Genomic DNA, 13,879 nt, shown 5'->3' with positions numbered 1-13,879 from the left:
GAAGGACCAATGTTTTGCGTGGCAGTGGAGACCCAGGAAGTCGGGCGGGTGCGCCGCAAATAAAAGAAAAGAAAAGACCGAGTTAGTATCACACAATAACAATTTTATTCACTATATTAAAAGGGACACTCTTTGCTTTGTTTATTGCAAGGGGTTTAACAAATTCAAATTAATTCAAATCCACAGGGCATGTGCACATTTAAATTTAGGCAAGTGATTAATTGGAAATCTAGATTCAATAACAATCGCAAATATTAAATTGTAAAAATATATAACCCCACAAAGCGGAGAATTAATTACAGCACACTTTACTATGCACTTGGCAAATTCACATGTAGGACAATTAGTTATCTCAAATATTATTTATAATGAGAATCGCAACTGAGAAAAAAATGAAAAATGGTTGGTTTGGATAACTCACCTTGGGCTAGCTGCTGGCTCGTAAACGTTCCAAAATAGAAAAAAAGTTCAAAACCGCGAACAAGTCCGCGGCACCTGCCGATAGCTAACTTTCGTTGAGTTTTTCCCCTTCAAAGCTAGCTCTCGGCTGGTGTTAGCCGTTACCGGTAATAATAATAAATAAATAACTAATGTACGTGTTAGGGTGGTCCGAAATTGTGCGACCCGTCCTTTCCGCCTATCGCACCGCAATGCCAGTGGGCGCCGGGGCGGCGCGGAGCCGCGTCCGTTCCGCTCGACCCGACTCTCTACTGGCAGAGCGGCCCCGTATCCACCACGCAAGGAGGGTACCAACACCACCCTCGCGCGCCAAACAACAACCCCAGCCGGCTTCAGAAGTGGTCGACTCCGGGATAATTTAACGGCACCGACTATAACTCGAGCATTGATCGCCATCGCGCCGACAGCCATAGTCAGAATTGAGGCAGGAGGCCGTTTACACCTGGTCCGCGCCCTGTTAGACGCCTGCGCTCCCACCAGCATTATCGATGCCAATTTGTGCAAGGATCTACACCTGGAGCGTAACAATACCGCACATCTGTCGAGGTGCACCATCGTTCTTCGAGGAAAGTATGGGGTCGCGGGAAAGATCACGACCCAAGCCACCGTAATAGCAAACTATGCCAGGTTAAACCCCACGGCAAATCTGGACCCGTCGGTAGCGGCCCCATTCCAGTTCATGAAGCTGGCCGATCCGGCGTTTTACCGATCATCGCCAGTGTTGCTCACTTTGGGCGCCGACGTCTACCCAATATTATGGTCGGCGGCACACCCGCGTCGACTGTCGGCGGGCTCCTCACCCAAGCCACAATATTCGGCCTCGTCGTGTCCGGAGCCCACCCACTATAAAACCGTAAACTATACCACAAGGTGCATTTTAAACCAAGCAACCCCACGTACTTGAACACTAACGTTTTTCTCTTTTCATTCACAGTTCAGCGAGGCTGCATTACTGCGAGCATGGATGTCCGCCGGAGATCGTACTTACGATCCTACTATACATAACATACGTATCATATTTTTTAAATTTATTTAGTTTATCCCGCCTTGGGAAGGTTGCTGGCGTACTCACCGGGTTTCAAGTTGCTCGCCGCAAGGGGGCCGGCATGTTTAGGCCACCAGCCTAAATATTTCGGACCACCCTAACACGTACATTAGTTATTTATTTATTATTATTACCAGTAACGGCTAACACCAGCCGAGAGCTAGCTTTGAAGGGGAAAAACTCAACGAAAGTTAGCTATCGGCAGGTGCCGCGGACTTGTTCGCGGTTTTGAACTTTCTTTCTATTTTGGAACGTTTACGAGCCAGCAGCTAGCCCAAGGTGAGTTATCCAAACCAACCATTTTTCATTTTTTTTCTCAGTTGCGATTCTCATTATAAATAATATTTGAGATAACTAATTGTCCTACATGTGAATTTGCCAAGTGCATAGTAAAGTGTGCTGTAATTAATTCTCCGCTTTGTGGGGTTATATATTTTTACAATTTAATATTTGCGATTGTTATTGAATCTAGATTTCCAATTAATCACTTGCCTAAATTTAAATGTGCACATGCCCTGTGGATTTGAATTAATTTGAATTTGTTAAACCCCTTGCAATAAACAAAGCAAAGAGTGTCACTTTTAATATAGTGAATAAAATTGTTATTGTGTGATACTAACTCGGTCTTTTCTTTTCTTTTATTTGCGGCGCACCCGCCCGACTTCCTGGGTCTCCACTGCCACGCAAAACATCTTGTTTTAAAGGACCAATTTCTGCATTTATAAAATTCCGAAGTAATATCAACAAAATGGCACAAGCTATTAAGAAAATCATGCCTATGCTGGATCGCATTTTTATTAAACGCGTGGAAGCAGTTAGTACCACCTTTTTTTTGTAGTGTAATCGCTTTGAAAATCGTTTTTAGAATAATTCTTTATTTTAGCTTTTTTTGTGCCGTGTTAATCAGTGTTTCATACTTTGTATTTTTATAAAAATTATTGTAAAATAGTACACAAATAAAAAGCTTATTAAATGGTAAGTAAAGTACAACAATCTTTTTGTAGCGAATCTTAAGGCAGGCGACAGATTATTAACAAGTGGTACACCGCTTAATAGAAGCATCTTTAGTGATAAATATGTTGTAGGTGGTATGTTGAATGAAATCTTTACAAACTTGCTGCTCATTATTTGAAAGTAAATCGCTACCCAAAGGTTTATGTAGATGCTTCAATTCATCTATTTGAGCACGTAAACTACTGCTCATTGGTATTGTTGCTGTAGGTGATATTTGCGATTTCATATCAATAATATTATTGTTTTCCGGAAACAATAGTTGATAAAGTTGTGGTTTTTCGTTTACGACGACGTCGTTTATTTGGAGTTTTTATTATGACTGCGTTGGCTTTTGAGACGCTCTGTGTATATACTTTATGCCTTTGATAACTTTAGAATGTGAGCGATTTTTATCTCAAGCTTTTGACAATCGTGTTTTCCTTTGATTTAAATTTCGATGGCTACTTTTTTCCTTTGTTTGGAACGCGTCAACGTTGTCCAAGTTGCATGTGGTCGGCACCATTCCCTCCTTTTGACGGAGACAGGTACTGTTTATGCCTGCGGAGAGAATAAGTCAGGCCAATGTGGTATAGGTAACACCCAGCCGGTGGTAAGTATCCCAACCCCAATAAACTACCGTGGTCCGCCAATTATTCGTATATGTTGAGGAGCCGAGTTTGACATTAGAGGTAATTTGCATACATTTCGGTTACCCGAATACGGTCAATTGGGACATAACACAGATGCAAAGTATTTCGTCCATGCGAACAAATTATCTTGTCACTTTGAAACGTCTCCAAAATAAAGGAAAAATCGTACTTTATATTGCGAAAGGCAAGAAGGACATGTAATACCTATAGAGAATGTTCAAATTGTCGACTTCGCCTGCGGTAATAATCATACGGTCGCCACTGATTCTAAGAATCGTGTGTATAGTTGGGGATGTGGCAGCTTTGGGCGCCTTGGTCAAGCAGAGCCTACGGACGAGATGGTACCTCGTTTAATAAAATTTTTCGACATGCAAGGACGTGATGAACGTAATGTATATTGTGGCGCAACCTTTAGTCTTGTCCTCAACGAGCTTGGCGTACTCTTTCTATTTGGGCAAAATAAGAAGACGGGAGAAGCAAATATGTACCCAGAACCTGTTCAGGACTTATCTGGGTGGAACATTACTGATGTCGGATGCGGAAACACTTCTATTATCCTATCAGCTGATGATACCTTACTAGCCTAGGGCGCTTCTCCTACCTATGTGGAATTGGGTATTGGCGAGTTCCCAAGGTCGTCCACTGTTCCTAAGGAAGTCCTCAAAATGGATAATATGAAAATACCTCAGGTCGCTATGGGTTATTCTCATGCTATATTACTAGTAGATACTGCTCACGAGTCAACTAAACACAAATATGATAAGTTACTAGAATATACTATCGGTGACTGAGTAATGCAGTTGCAAAAACGTATTTATTTAAAGCTTATCCAGCATTTATTAAACATATTCAGGGTGGCGTAGAAAAATAAATAGACAGTGACGGCGAAAGGTCTACGTAACGCCTGGATTGAAAGGCTAATAATTTCTCCTAAAACTTGCTAGTGATTGGATCTTCACGAACAATAGTTTCCATTGTTCATTGGTTATACCAACCGTCCAGGTTTCCTTTTGCCCCTGGGGAATTTTGTCCTTTTGAAATAAGGTTAAAATAAAAAAAATGATTCGAAACTTTTTGTGCTCCACGCACGTGCGAAAGAACTTTTGTGAACTAAGTTATCAGCTTTTAAATTTTGGGGAAAAACTTTTTTTGTCAGCCATGAAAGTCTTAGAGGAGCATGTTGAAGATATGCCATTATCATGAGTAAAATTTTGGGAACGTGTTAGTTTGGCCCCCATTTTATTTGTTTGTATGAATGTGACTCCGCCAAATAGGAGGTGTGTGAATGGCTCCACTAAACATAGGAGCGTATAGTGCACTCATGCCAAACATAGGCAGTTGTATGAATGTGACTCCGCCAAATAGGAGGTGTGTGAATGGCTCCGCTAAACATAGGAGCGTACATTTCACTCATGCCCAAAGCAAGGCCATGGGCGCATGAAAACAAGTCTTGCGCCGAGGTGAATTAGTTAAGTTGTATATATAGATATGGCCTAACCCACGCGTTCCCATTTGAGCTCGTATTCACCTTTATCTAAACATTAGGCAATCTTAACCCAATGCCATCTGCAAAGGTGTACTACTGTTTAGATAAAATATAGGTTTGCAGACAGGAAATTCTCCTGTTGTATAATAATTTCATGGCTGATAGGAAAAGCTTTTAAACCTAGATCTATTTTAAAGAGCAATGCAATTCGCCAACCGCATCGTTGGTTTGAAATTGGTTCCTAAGCAGTGTTGCATGAAGGGTTTGTTGGTCTTGCATAATTTGTAATAGGATAATAAAAAATTGTAGACAAGCTTTAGATCCCTAATTCGGTGTCACACCCTGACTAGAAAAGAATTGGAATTAGGGAGAATTAGAAGTGGGATATTAAAGATCTCCGACCCTCTCCTCGCAAGGAGGAAGCAAGACCAACTTTGTGATTGGTCTCGTCGTGTGCCCTCTCGCGGTATCAAGCTCGACGACTCGAACTCGATTGTCGGCTCCATAATGGAGTTTGGTTATTCGTCCTAATCTCCATTAGTTCGGAGGTAAATTTTCCTCTTTTATGACTACCAGGTCCCCTTGTTTCAGATTGGCTTGTGGGTGTTTCCACTTGGTGCGTTTTTGCAATTCGGTGAGATATTCGGACTTCCACCGTTTGCAAAACGTTTGATGTAATGCCTTCAGCTTCTCCCAGCGGTTGACAAGTGAGGCACGATTCTCACTGACGTCAATCTCTGGTGGGGCTAGTAGATGACCGCCAATGAGGAAGTGTCCCGGAGTGAGTGGTTCCAACCTGGACGGGTCGTTGGAGGAGGGGCTCAGAGGTCTCGAGTTGAGACAAGACTCAACTCTGCAAAGAAGGGTACTGAACTCCTCCATAGTAAATTTGTAGTCCAACGCTATCTTTTTGAAGTGGTTTTTAAAACTTTTGACTCCAGCTTCCCACAGTCCGCCCATATGAGGGGCGGCTGCAGGTATGAAGTGCCATTGAAGGGTTTGGTGATAATACTTCGATAGGGTTTGGTTACGCGCATCGGCGGGGAAAGCCTTGAGTTCGGATCGAAGTGCTCGAGAGGCACCGACGAAGTTTGTTCCGTTGTCGGAGTATATGTTCTTCGGACATCCTCGCCTGGCGACAAACCGATCGAAAGCTGCTAAAAAGGCGGCGGTACTGAGGTCACTCGCGACTTCTAAATGAATCGCCTTGGTGGCAAAGCAGACAAAGAGGCAGACGTAACCCTTTGATATGCGGCATCCTCTTCCGCTATAAGATTTGATGTCAAACGGTCCGGCAAAATCTACCCCCGTATTGGTGAAAGCCCGGGAAAAGGTGGTTCGCTCTGAAGGTAGATCTCCCATCAGTTGGGTTTGGGTCCGTTTGCGGAATATGGTGCAGGTTTTGCAATTATGTATGACCGATCGGATCATATTTGTTACCCTAGGAATCCAATATTCTGTGCGTAGGCGACGAAACATCAGTTGGTTCTCACCATGCAGGGTATCTTTGTGGATGAACTGGACAAAAAGTCGTGTGAGCCGGCAGTCATATGGCAGAATTATCGGGTGCCGTTCACTGTAGGGAAGATCCTTGGCCCCTGAAAGACGACCGCCCACCCTCAATATGCCCTTTTCATCGACAAGGGGGTAAGAGGCAGGATCTCACTCTTTGATCCGATGAGTTTCCCGGATTTTAAACTCGAAAGTTCCTCCGAATAATGCTTCCGTTGGTAGAGAGTTATTAAACGATTTGTCGTGGCCTGAATTTCATTGGGTGAAATGAAGTACGATTCCGCTTTAAAGGAAGATTTTTTTTTAGTATTGTTTCTTTGCGAAAACCTTATAATATATGATATGACCCGCAAGGCTCTTGAAAGTTCTGAGAACCTTTCTAGGATATCCTCATTCCCACTTATTTTTGATGTGGTAAAGGCTTTTACGCGCTTTTGCTCAATATTTGTCTGATACTCCTTTTCTTGATTTGGCCACTTTGAATTGTCTTCTTGTAACCAAGAAGGTCCCTGCCACCACAAGGAGCTTGCGACTAGGTCTTTTGCTGACATCCCTCTGCTAGCCAAATCTGCTGGGTTTGATGCAGACTCTACGTGGTGCCAGGCACTGTTCCCTACCTTTTCTACGATTTTGGTTACTCGATGAGCAACAAACGTTGACCAAGAGCAGGGAGGTTTTTTAATCCACGCTGAAACAATCGTTGAGTCAGTCCATAGATGTGTATGGAATTTTCCCAAGTTCAGATTTTCGCACACGGATTCTAAAATTTCGGCTAACAAGACTGCTCCACACAGTTCTAATCTGGGTAGCGAAATTGTTTTTACGGGAGCTACTCTTGTTTTCGCAATTAGTAGGCTGACGTGGACCTCCTCATTAACCCTTGCCCTAAGAAATATTGTAGCTGCATAGGCTTTTTCGGATGCGTCGCAGAATCCATGTAATTCAACGTCCGCATTTAGTGTAAAATTTACCCATCTTGGTATCTGAATATTGTTAATATCCGGGTAGTCTTCCATAAAGGTTTGCCATTTATCTAGGGTACGCGTGGACACTGCCTCGTCCCAGTCCGTTCCTTCCAGCCAGATGTTTTGCATGATGATCTTGGCTACTATGATGACTGGCGCGAGCCATCCCAAAGGATCGAAGAGTTTGGGGATCGCTGAAAGTATTGCCCTTTTTGTCAGGGCCTCACGATTTTCGATAGGTTTTGCGGTAAAATAGAAATAATCCGAATGCGCGTTCCATCTGATGCCTAATGTTTTGACTGTACTCGCATCCTCGAATTCCAGAAAATCTTCTTTTAGCAAGTGGGATTTTGGGATTCCTTTCAGTATTCGGCTGCAGTTCGAAGTCCACTTTCGCAAAGAAAAACCTGCTGACCGTAGTACGTGGGTGACTTCCTCCCGAGCTTTAATTGTAGACTCGATGCTATGGCCTCCTGCTAGCACGTCATCGACGTACATGCTTGTACGCAGAATGCTGGCTGCTATGGGGGATGAAGTCTCTACATCATCTGCTAGTTGGTGCAGTGTCCTTATTGCCAAATACGGAGCACAGTTAACTCCAAACGTTACTGTCTTTAATTCATAGACGTTGATAGGATCCCCTGGATTATTGCGAAATACTATTCTTTGGAACTGGGTTTGGTTGGGCATTACCCATATTTGGCGATACATCTTCTCTATGTCGCCATTAAAGACATATTTGAAGAATCGCCAACGAAGGAGCAGAATTGTTAGGTCGGCCTGCAGTACGGGGCCGGTGTATAACACGTCATTCAAACTAGTGCCATTGACAGTGGGACACGATGCGTTAAAAACTACTCTTACTTTTGTAGTCGTGCTCTCCTCTTTTATTACCGCATGATGAGGCAAAAAATAGCAATTTGTTGCATGGGGAGGGATAATTGTGGGAACTTTTGTCATATGCCCTAGTGTTTCGTATTCCGCTAATACTCTGTTGTATTCAGTTTGCAGGGCTGGCGTTTTCGATAGACGCGTCTCGTTTCGGTAAAACTGAGAGCAAGCGCTTTTCAGAGAGGGCCCTAATGTGATGCTGTTTGGAAACCCCTGCTTGAATGGTAGGGCTACGATGTATTTCCCATCAGTATTCCTTTTTGTTGTCGCTTTGTAAAGTGCCTCGCAATAGACATTATCCTCAGTGAGGGACCTTTTCTTAGGGATATCTTCTAGTTCCCAAAAGGCAGTCAATTGTTTCTCGATGCTGATTTCATTAAAAAAAGATACTCGGTTATTAATTGGCTGAGTTGCTTCTGTGCGCCCGGTTAATATCCAACCGAAGACGGTTTCTTGGGCGAGAAGCATATTTAAGACGTTCTTCCGTATGCCGTCTAGAATTACTTGGGGATAAATGTCGCCTCCTAGGATTAGGTCCACTGGTTCGTTAACGAAGAACCTTTTATCCGCCAGAACAAGATCAGGGAACTCTTGGCGAGTCATTGCGTCAACTTGACATGTTGGAAGATCCCCTGTCAACTGAGGTAGGACCAGAACCACTGTATCAATGCATACTAAGGGGTCTATAAGGGAACCCAGTCTTATGGAGCAGGATTCATTCACTTGCGCAGACGGTGTATTATTAATGCCTGAAACTTGGACGTGCAATCGTTTCGATGGCAGATGTATTCTGTTTTTGAGTCTTTCTGTTATAAACGAACATTCAGACCCAGAGTCTATAAGTGCTCTCGCGGAGAAGTCCACTCCATTATAGTTTATTTTCACTCGTGCTGTGCCTAGTAATACCCCCTTCGTTGTATGAGCATGACAGGAAGAGACGCTATTAATATTTTCTTTCCTCTTTTCAGAGTCCATCCTTGCCCTTGCCTGTTGTGAAGTGGAGGGGATGTTATCATTGTTATGTTGGTTGATGTTGTTTTTGGATGAGCTGTCGGAAGGTGGAGCAAGGTGTTGTGCCTTGAGTGACATGAGTTGCAGTTGAATGGACTCGTGCATCTTGTCACTGTGTGCCCAGCCGACAAGCAGTTCAGACAACAGTTGATGCTTCTCAAATAAGCTATTTTGTCTGCCGTGGACAGCTTACGGAATTTGTGGCAGTTTCGTAATTTGTGCTCCTTACTGTTGCACATCTTACATGCCGTTTTTGGAACGCTGGCTTGGTAAACTCCAAGTTTTGTAGGCATTTCCTTTGAACTATTCGTATGAGTTTTGGGCGGCTTGGATGGTTTGCTACCCTTTATGTCAGACACAGTTTCTAGAGTCTGAAAACGGCTGGACAGGAATTTGTCCCTATCCTCCCATTTTGGGATGTCCGTTTTCTTCTCTACGGTTTGTTCCCATAGCCCCAAGGTGGATTCCGGGAGCTTTGTGGAACATAAGTATGTTATAATTGCATCCCAGTTTGTAATGTCGATTTGGTGACATTGAAGAGCCGATATGCAATTATTTATTTCGCGTTGTAATTTTTTTATTGCTGTTCCGCATTCGTATTCGACTGCCGTAAGATTAAACAAAAGCTTGAATTGCGTGTTCACTAGGACACGCTTATTCTCATACCTGTCTTTTAAGTTTTTCCAGGCTGTTTGAAACCCTTCATTCGTCAGGGAGCACCTTTCTACTATTTCTTTTGCTTCCCCTTGAGTTTTATGCCTTAGGTAGTAAATTTTTTCAACATCTTGCAGATCCTTGTTGAGAATATATAAGGCCGTGAACATATCTCTAAAAGCCGGCCAAGAAAGGTAATCACCTTTAAACACATCGGTATCGCAAGGGGGCAGCCGGATTTTATGTCCATGATTCGGATTGGTTTCCACTTTTGTGGCAGGGGCATTTGCAGGTGGTGCTAATTTTTCCACTTCAGCAGCGATCGTAGCCATGCATTTCATATAGCATGCGAAACAGCTTTTATTTTTCTGCTTAATGGATTGCAGGTCCTCTTTCGTAATATCTGTAGAGTTGAGGAGACCTTCATAAAGTGACTTTGTCTTCTTCCATAGTGCTTTCAGCTCCTCTTGCTGTATTGCAAGGGTGTGTTTGTTTTGTTCAGCGATTGGCTTCGCATTGAACTCCTGCTCAAACTCCACTATGGAGTCTGTCATTCTTATGTAGGTCTCCATTTTTTTTATTATTTTAAATATCTTGTCTCTTTTAAGGAACGAGAGCGGAAGTAATGACTCTTAGTATTGTGCTTGCAACGAAAGCGAAACTATAAGAATTGACACAGATAGAAATCTGTTTCAATATTTAATGTGTCTAATTATTTGTGTATTATTGTTGAAATTTTTAGAGTGACACAGATAGAAATTTGGATGCAAATTTAATGTGTCAAAATTGTTATTTGATGAAAAGGTGAAGTGGGCTAATTGTGCCAAACCAAATTAGTATTCCAAGAAAAAGGTATTGAATGCAATTCTGTACTCCTTCGACGATGAAAAACGTAATGAACTTATTTATTTTGATTTATTTTCCTGTTTGATACACAATTTTGAAAATAACTTTATTATGAACTGTAAGTAAATAGTGTCTCCTACCAGCCACTAGCCATCCAATGGTGTATATAAGTCGTAGTGGCTTGGATATTGTGTACAAGTGTATAAACTGAAGTGAATCTGTGACAAGTTTACAAAAAACATAACCAGGTGGAAATAAAGGTGTTGTGTACTTCTTATCGAAATTTCGAATGAAAAGAGACTATCCCTAAGCCTTATGTTGCACAGTGCAGTGGAGGTGAGGAGAGAAAAAAAAATTTTTTTTTTTTTTCACTGCCTGTCTGCCTTGAGCTGTGTCGGAGGACTCTTACCACTGGTGGGGGAGTCAACCGATAGTCAAAAGGCGATTGGTGTGTTTAAAAAACACGAAATTTCCACCTACTTCGGATTATAAACCTATCACGAGTTCACTTCTATACGTTCACGTATTGCAAAAAAAAAAAAAATGGTGGTGCATGAACTAATAGAACCAACGTACCTTGTGTCACTTAAGTGATGATGTGTTTTATGATATGTGTGTAGATGTGCGGACTGTATGAAGTGTTGACTGTATTATGCGATGACTATATGATGTGCGGAATGTATGAAGTGTTGACTGTATGTATGCGATGACTATATGATGTGCGGAATGTATGAAGTGTTGACTGTATGTATGCGATGACTATATGATGTGCGGACTGTATGATGTGATGACTGTATGATGCGATGATAATGTGATGTGATGACTGTGTATATACAATGCTCGCTATTACCACTCGTCGCTAATTAATGGCTGATCGCTGGTATTTCTTTTAAGTCTCACTTATTTTATTGCAAATTTCCACCGTCGATTATAATATTTTGTTGAAAAATGTTCACTTTAAATTTTAATGCGCTGGCTGAATATTGTGTTCACTTCGATTTTCCTGGCGCGATAGGACCAATGGTTACGTGTAATTCGGGGACGATGGGGATTCGCTCGCACGTAACACCAAAAAAGAAATGTAAAAGAAAAGGGACTAGTTAGTGACTTATTAAAAACCAACACTTTCACTAATCTAATTAACAACAACCTTTCTTTATTCAATAATTCAAGGTAAATGGAAAAATTAAATTACGAAGTATTTCGGAAATCACTTTAATTTAATGGTTTGGAATTCGCACTTGAAACAATGAATGCTTACCTTCGGTGTGGTTGCTGGAGCTCACTTGCTGATGTTCAAAAGAAAAGTGAAAGTGAAAAAAAAAGAAAGAGTCCATGGCACCCGCCGATTGCTAACTTTCGTCGAGTTTTCCCCTACTCAATTAGTTCTCGGCTGTGCAAGGACAGTTACCGGTAATGCTTAAGTATACGGGCCGTATTAGGGTGAACTAAAAGTTATTTTAAAAATATTTAGGCTGGTGGCCTAAACAATACAAATTGTTTACATCTAAATAAATGATATAATTTGATTCTTTATTACAGTCATAATCACTCATATATTTATTATTTGCTATTGAATATCGCTTACTGCACTGAACAATTCCTCCTCCAATACCCCGCTTTATAAAACTGTACATATTATTATCGGTTATTAGTTCTAAATTTATTTTTGTTGTCTTCAACATAGCATCCCAACATAAACCTGGGGTGGTATAATATTGACATAGATCTAAGTTATAGATATCTTTGCATACTTTTCTAAAATTTTCGAAAATGTCACATAATAGTAAGACATCTACTTTCAAATATAACAATAAATAATCCATCAAGTTTTCGCATTTGAATATATTCCACACTTTTTTAGCATGTTCGTAATCAGCTGCACTATACGATTCATTATTTAATTTGTTAAAGAAAAACAAGTAAGGACGGGACTGTCTTCGGCTGTGCCGAAGACTTCATACCTTTCATGAATGGAACTAAACAATAATTGTATCCCGTTCGTAATCTCCAAATAATCGGACGTATAAGATAAGAAATATATAGTGAACGGATGTTTTTAAGATAAATATAAAATAAAAACTAAGTAGGTACTTTGTGTGAGGATGCAAAGTTTCAGGTTTTTTGTGGTCTGCGTGTAAAAACTATGACTACGAATCACGTATTTCAACAATATATGACGTAAACGTAACTATTTGATGAAATTTGATGAATTTTGAAGGTTCTAGCCGTAAAAAAGGGGCAAAAATGACAGTTTATATAGGGTATACAATAAATATACCACCGATCACTATCATTTTTTCAGACAACAATATATGCTATATACGTAAGCATTTGGTGAAATTTGAAGCCTCTAGCTGTTAAAATCGGCAGAAATTGCACAAATTTTCTTATGTTGTTGTTGATGTTGTAGCAGTGCTTCGCCCCACCTAACAGCCGCGACTGATCACAAATTGTCATCAATATCCTCTAACGGGAGTCCAAGGAAACTTGCTGTTTTAACAGGGGTGGACCTTAATGAAAGGGGTGTTAGAGGCGTTGGTTCCACATTACAATTAAAGAAATGGTTGGTGTCATGTGGGGACACATTGCAAGCGGGGCATACATTTTGTATGTCGTGGTTGATTCTGGATAAGTAAGAGTTTAACCTGTTACAGTATCCAGAACAAAGTTGAGCAAGAGTGACAAGCGTTTCCCTGGGGAGTATGCGTTCCTCTTCCACAGTCTTTGAGTACTGGATTCACCGGGCAATGCCTGACATAAAGGTCCGACGCCTGTTTGTGGAGTTCACCAAGGACCTGCTTGTGTTTTTTGCTTCATACGGCTGGGTTCTCAGGTGCCGTATTTCCTCAGAATGCTTACGGAAATGACTCCTTAAGCCCCTAGGCGGTGTTGGCTCATCAATTAGATGTCTGTTTGGATGCCCAGGTTTCTGGGTATTCAACAGGAACTGTTTGGTTAGCATCTCATTTCTCTCCCTGATGGGGAGTATTCTCGCCTCATTATGTAGATGATGTTCTGGGAACATAAGATTTTGAAAATGTTACAATTCTCGATAAAGAAAAACATTACAATAAACGATATATTTTGGAGATGCTCCATATTATGAACACCCCTAATAGAATGAATTAAAAGTCAGACGTATACCAATGTGCCTACGCGTATCGCAACTTAGTTTCAATGCAGCAACAACACACACGGCAAATCATAAAAGGCTCATCGAGAGCGCCACAGCCCAAAAACATTCCTCTACGAACGCGGTTGATGACAACAAATAATAAAAAAGTGGGGGATGATATTATGCACATTTTGCTCTGTTACATTTGGTCTTGTTATTCTTAAAAATTCTCTGTGTATGATTGTTGTT

The 13,879-nt window shown here is 41.3% G+C and overlaps 1 pseudogene; it reads left to right on the top strand.

Moving 5' to 3' along the window:
• Positions 1 to 2,954: 2,954 nt before the first annotated feature.
• Positions 2,955 to 3,938, top strand: LOC137234868 (protein RCC2 homolog pseudogene; annotated as a pseudogene).
• Positions 3,939 to 13,879: the final 9,941 nt, after the last annotated feature.

The sequence above is a fragment of the Eurosta solidaginis genome, chromosome X, assembly GCF_040869045.1.
Source record: "Eurosta solidaginis isolate ZX-2024a chromosome X, ASM4086904v1, whole genome shotgun sequence".
In the NCBI taxonomy this organism is placed as follows: Eukaryota; Metazoa; Arthropoda; class Insecta; order Diptera; family Tephritidae; genus Eurosta; species Eurosta solidaginis.
This window is presented reverse-complemented; position numbering and strand designations above follow the sequence as displayed.